A 6,458-nucleotide genomic window follows, 5' to 3' on the forward strand; every position below is an offset into this window, starting at 1 on the left:
GGAAAAGAAAAGTTTTTGGGAGCATATCCAACAGAACAAACAGCAGTCGACTGACCTGGACATTGCTTTGGAGGGCAGAGCTGGCGTCATAGGCTGCTTGACTCGCATCCCGGATGGTCTTCAGCTGCTCCATCATGAGTCCCGCCTGGCGTATCGCCTCCTTCGCCGCACCAGCCTGGTCCTCTGGGACGTGGTGAGTCGTGAAGAGGGAAGGCTGCTGAGCACTCGTCAGTGGGGTCGCGAAGGTCACCGTGTGTCGAGTGGTGTTCTCTCCCTCCACAGTCAGAATTTCAGGCGCTGACGCATCCTGAGACACCTTGCCGGCAGGCGCTTTCCGACTCCTCCTGTGCTTCAGCGGCTCCTCATCCTCATCATCATCAGGTAGATCGATAACAGTGTTGGGTGGAGCTGCAGAGAAGTGTCAGGATCAGAGATCGCGAGTCAGTCGACTAAGTATGGTATTAAGAACACGGCACCTGGATTCGAAGTGGCGGCATCCTCCATCTCGTGGTCATCGGCCCGGGCCGAGGTCTCAGAAGTAGCAGCACTGCAGCTCCAAAGGATCAGTCGACTAACATCAGTGTCAACCAGAGATAAAGTTCGCATAAGAATAAGAAAATATGAACAACACTATTACCCTGAAATGGTGGGGATGGACACCTTCATCTTCGGCAGAAGCTTGGCCGGCTTCGATGAGGCCGCCCTGGGCTGCTTCGGTGCCTTTTCAGTCGGCGCCGGAGAGGTGGTCCGAGGGCGCTTGGTCGACTGGGCAGCGGTCGCTACCCCCTTACCACGTTCGGTCGAGGGGTCGTGGACAAGTTTCGACCGCCTTTCTGAGCGCGGTGGAACGACCTCCTCCTCCTCTTCTTCCTCGTCCTCGAGGTCATCTTCGTCACCTTCATCATCATCATCGTCGTCGTCATCCCCTGCAGCATCCGAGTCCCACTCCTCCTCTCCCTGGCTCTCGCCCCCGCTCGCCTCACCTCCGCTCGCCTCGCCCCCGCTCGCCTCGCCTTCTTCAGTCGAAGTTTGTGCCCCATTGGGCATCGAGTACAGCTCGGTGAAGGCCTAGCAGTCGCCCAAACAACGATCAGTCGACCAGTCGACAGGATCGGCAGGAATGAATACAACAAAGACACGACGGAAAGCAGAGCAAGTGTACCTTGTTTGGGATGCTGTCGTGGTCGAGTGGAGGAATCCTTCTGGCTCCGCGCGGGTTGTCCCTGTTCCCGGTAACGGCTACCATCCACCTTTCCAGAGTGACATCGTCGACTTCTTCTGGATGGACTCTGGTCTCGTCCGCGGGCCCACAGTACAACCACATGCAGTGGCTCCGGAACTGGAGAGGTTGGATGCGGCGCTTGAGGAAAACCTCCAAGAGGTCCATGCCTGTCACTCCGTCCCGAACCAGCTGCACCACTCGCTCCATCAACATCTTCACGTCGGCTTTCTCCTCCGGAATCAGCTTCAGAGGGGAGGGCTTGTTCACTCGGTCCATGGTAAATTGAGGGAGTCCACTCGACTGCCCTGGCGTCGACTGGACCTGGCAGTAGAACCAAGTCGACTGCCAGCCCCTGACGGACTCGGGAAAAGACATGGGCGGGAATGTGCTATTGTTCCTCACCTGAACCCCCAGGCCCCCACACATTTGGACGACTCGGGTCTTCTCGTCACCTGGGCTCGCCTTCTTCACGGTCTGAGAGCGACACGTGAAGATACGATTGAACAAACCCCAGTGCGGTCGAGAGCCCAAGAAACCCTCGCACATGGACACGAACGCAGCAAGGTAGGCAATGGAGTTTGGGGTAAAGTGGTGGAGCTGCGCTCCAAAGAAATTCAGGAAACCCCGGAAGAAAATGCTCGGCGGCAAGGAAAACCCCTGATCGACATGAGTGGCCAGGAGCACACACTCACCCTCTTCTGGCTGTGGCTGCCACTCCTTCCCCGGCAACCTCGCAGCTCCGTGAGGGATCAAGCCCTCGTCGGCCATGTCGAGGAGGTCCTTCTCCGTGATGGTCGACTGGATCCAGTCGCCTTGGACCCAGCCTTTCGGCAGGCGGGATCTGGACGAAGATCCTCGGCGGCTTGTGGATCTCCCCTTCGCCTTCTCCGATGCCGATGCCTTCTTGGCACGCTCCAGCGCCGCCGTCTTCTCCTTGGCCATGGTCGCCGGTGGGATGCACGAAGGAGAGCGGTGCGGAGGCGAGAGCAGGCGCGCTGAGCAGGGAGGAAGGGAGCAGAGGGAGAGAGGGAGAATGCGGAGGCGCAGCACAGAAATCCTCACCGGGCACATTTATAAGGTCCCTTCCGAGTGGCTGACGTGTGGGCCCGGTCGATCTAATCATATCTGTGAGCAGTTATGGAGACTGGATACGTGGCGAAAAAGGCGGCGCGGAGATCGAGGCGTCTACGCCCCGTCCCATACGAACGCCGCGGTCCGCCCCGCTTCGCGCGCGCCCCCGAATTTCGCACCCCGCAAAATCCGCGAACAACAAATCTGCCTGTCAGACGCGGCGATTCCGGCGATCCGTCGCTCGAAGATCGACGAAGTTCGAAAGATCACTCGACGCAAAAATAGAATGGATCGAGTCGACCGAAGACGAATTGCTCCTTGTCAACGAAGAGATTCTTTGATCCAGAACAGCGCACAACTAGAGCGCAAAGGTTAATCGGAAACGACGTCAACTCCTTCTTCACTCGAAGCCTCAATCCATTCGGGGGCTAATGATGGGGTTATGTACTTAGGGTAGGGTCACGGACCTATCCCAAGTAACTTACCCTAGGACATCCCTAGAAGAGGTCGCCTTCCAGTCGACCAACGAGGATCCAGTCGACCAACGAGGACACACTCGACTGGCCTGAAGGACTCGACCACGAAGACGCACTCGACCACCAGGAGGTCAAGAGGCACTCTGCACCGCAACGGCCTGTAATTAAGTAGACTTTATTATAGTAAAGGCACTTTATGTGGGGCGTCACCAGTAACGCCCCAGACTTAACTCACCTTAAACCTTCTCCTACGTGGGCTGGCTGGGGTCCTGGCGCACTCTATATAAGCCACCCCCCTCCACAGGCAGAAGGGTTCGGCACCTTGTAATCCATACATTCATAATCCACTCGACCGCCTCCGGGCTCCGAGACGTAGGGCTGTTACTTCTTCCGAGAAGGGCCTGAACTCGTACATCCTTTGTGCTTACAACCTCTCCATAGCTAGGACCTTGCCTCTCAATACCTACCCCCCACTCTACTGTCAGGCTTAGAACCACGACACCGGCACCATCCTGTAGTGGTGGAGCCTGGTCCGCCCAGCTCGCAACGACCCAGAGTGCAACGGGCGATGGGCCCAGAACCCGGAGTGCTTAGGAGGTAGACCAGCGGGGACCTCTCTGCTGAGCCTAGGTAGGGCTGCGACGTGTTGATCTTTCGAGGTCGGGCATTGACCCCAGAAAGGTGTGTCCGGCCAGAGTGATCGAGCGTGTTGGAAAACATGGTGCACACCTGCAGGGAAGATTATCTATTAATAGCCGTGTCCATGGTAACGGACGTTCAGACTTATATCCTGATCTTATACAACTACAAATGGATACTTAAAATATGTGGCTCCGGGATAGCTTTCTCGCAGGGAGTCGAGGAAGGATCTCTAGGCATTAATGTTACAACATATTTGATAATTATAAACTGCTATTCTGTACTCTTCTACATGCTGCAAGATGCTTGGAGCTGCTTGAAGATGCTAGTCTTCGTTAGGCTAGGCCTTCCCCCTCTATTCTGGCATTCTGCAGTTCAGTCCACAGATACAACCCTTCCATTTGATACCAATGCATACATAGTATAGATCTGATGCTTGCGAGTACTTTGGATGAGTACTCATGGTTGCTTTGCTACCCCTTTTCCCCCTTCGTTCTTCTTTTCGGTTGATGCAACCAGATGGTGGGTCCTTGGAGCCAGATGCCACTGCCAACAGATACTGCTACGTGGAGGCCGCCGACAACCAGGAGTAGTTAGGAGGTCCCAGGCAGGAGGCCTTGCCTCTTCGATCGTGTTGCTTTTGTGCTAGCCTTGTTAAGGCATCCCTGTTTAACTTATGTATGTTCTCAGATATTGTTGCTTCCGCTGACTCTTGTGTATCGAGCTTGTATGCGAGTCCTTGAGGCCCTTGGCTTGTAATATAAAGCTTGTATTATTTTATTTGTGTCTAGAGTTGTGTTGTGATATCTTCCCGTGAGTCCCTGATATTGATCGTACACATTTGCGTGTATGACTAGTGTATGATCGAATTGGGGGTGTCACAAGTTGGTATCAGAGCCGACTGCCTGTAGGATCCTCCTTTCCAACTCCTTGGCCGAAGTTGAGTCTAGTCTTTGAAAAACTGTTTTACTAACATGGCTGCGTGGCTTATGGGCCCGCGTCGCCATTGGGTGGTAGTAGGATCTTTTATTCCTCGTCCTTACTCTGGGAATCTGATCTCTCTTCTATTCGGGTTAACTGATTTTGCTAACAACTCTAGGTTCTTGTAAATACTTTCTCCCGGAGATCCCCTCACTCTAGATGATTACTTGGTGCATCGGAAGATTCTGAAGATAACCTCCGAAGTTTTCTCAAGACCCTTGTGCCCTTCGCCATGGCAATCCCTCGATAAATCCTTATGTGTAACTACCTACGCTGTCGTTCATACCTTCATGCCTAGTTTCTCTTGTTATTACAAGATTTCCTAAAATACTCTTCGATGTTCCGAGGATCCTTTATGCTTACTGCCCTGCAGTTCCTTGCCGCATGAATATCCCCTAGGGATAATTACTTGTGCTTGCCAAGTATTCGTTCATTCACAATTGTTCATGTGATTCACAAGATACTTTGGAATACCATCCGATCTTCCGATAGTCCTCTCCAACTATTGCTCTGCTAATATTTATCTGCTTGCAGTATGGCTACTTCCATATGTCTAGCAATACTCATTAGCATCCTTTGTCATCATAATTTCGAGCATTTGATTCAATTCGTTTGCGAATGCTCGCGATCATCGGTCCTATTTAAAATTCTCCCCTTGGTTCAGATGTCACTCCGGACATGAGCTGGTGTTCAGCGAATCAAGCCTTGATTGATTGTCGATCTATGTCTATTCAACTTACTTGTCTTTGATCAGAGCCTCTACTTCTGATCCCCCAATTTGGAAATCATAATTCCTTTGCATTTGAGCTTTGAATTAGTCATTTGTTTCTATAACCTAACCTCCTTGCGTTCTTTCTTCTTCTGGTTGAGTATCGATACTCACATCAGATCCATTGTGGACCTCCAGGTCCTTTGTTGGGTTTTATCCAATAGGGTCCTTCATATTCAGTAACCTTGTGAGGTTTTCCTCGGAAACATATTGCCTTTTGTAGATTGTATCCCCTGCTTTTGTCAACCATGCTCTGCTTCCAAGCTTGAGTTATTTATTCCTAAAGTTTGTGGTATGTGTTCCTAAGATGCCCCGATGGGTTGAACCTATGCCTTCCACAATCTGTGTGAACCCAGAAACTTCTACGGGCCATACTCTACTAGTGTTATGCTAGATAAAATCTGAACACTATGGCTTTGTCGAAAATGAGAAGTGAATGGGAGGTTGTGCATTAGAGAAGTGGGAGTCGACCTTGAACTTTGAGTTCATGCCCTTGGACCTGATGTGGAACTTATCATGGAAGCTTCTTGTTATAATAATAATCCCCTTGTGATAAGTCCATCTGTTACCTATATTTGGTCCTTTGCAACTGTGGTTTCGACCGTATTATTCTTATTTGATCCCATTTCTCGGACAAGTTAAAGTACTTGTCTTCTTCAGATCGTTTCACATGTTCAATCTCTACATTGAGATACCTTTGAGTATTACCCTTTGGTATCTCAAGAATATCATGGAACTACATAACTACTTATGAATTCTTGATCAACTATTATTTCTCGCCGATTCCAATTTTCCACGGGTTCTGAGTATTTAAACACTCGAGAACACCGATAACTGATTCGAGTCTACACTTCCCTTTCCATTGTTTTGTTCAACCTTTATTGTAACCTATCATACTTGAGCAGTGATAATTCCCTGCTTATGTAAACACCTCAGTGTACATTCTCTGTCAGTAAGACCTTGTTACTATTGTTGATGACATTCTGGTAGCCGCCAATGGATGAGAACTTTGCCTATTGGTCCGCCTTGTCTTAACGAGCAGGAAAATGGTTCTCTTCGTCCCTCGCCCTTGGTACCAACGTTCTTGCCAACATAACTGACATGCTATCCTATGACCTACCTTGCTATCATGACCGTGCATATGTTAGCGCCCTTCCTACCTTTAACCCACATGGTGGGCCCGTAACCCACAGTTTCACAGGATCGAAACCTGACTCTCCTGTACATCTCTGTCTTCCAAAACTGTTCCTCGCGCTTGACTTCGTATGTAATTCATGAGCCACCTTCTTGTGATCTGTTC

Source organism: Triticum aestivum, chromosome 2B (assembly GCF_018294505.1).
Source record: "Triticum aestivum cultivar Chinese Spring chromosome 2B, IWGSC CS RefSeq v2.1, whole genome shotgun sequence".
NCBI classification, from domain to species: domain Eukaryota; kingdom Viridiplantae; phylum Streptophyta; class Magnoliopsida; order Poales; family Poaceae; genus Triticum; species Triticum aestivum.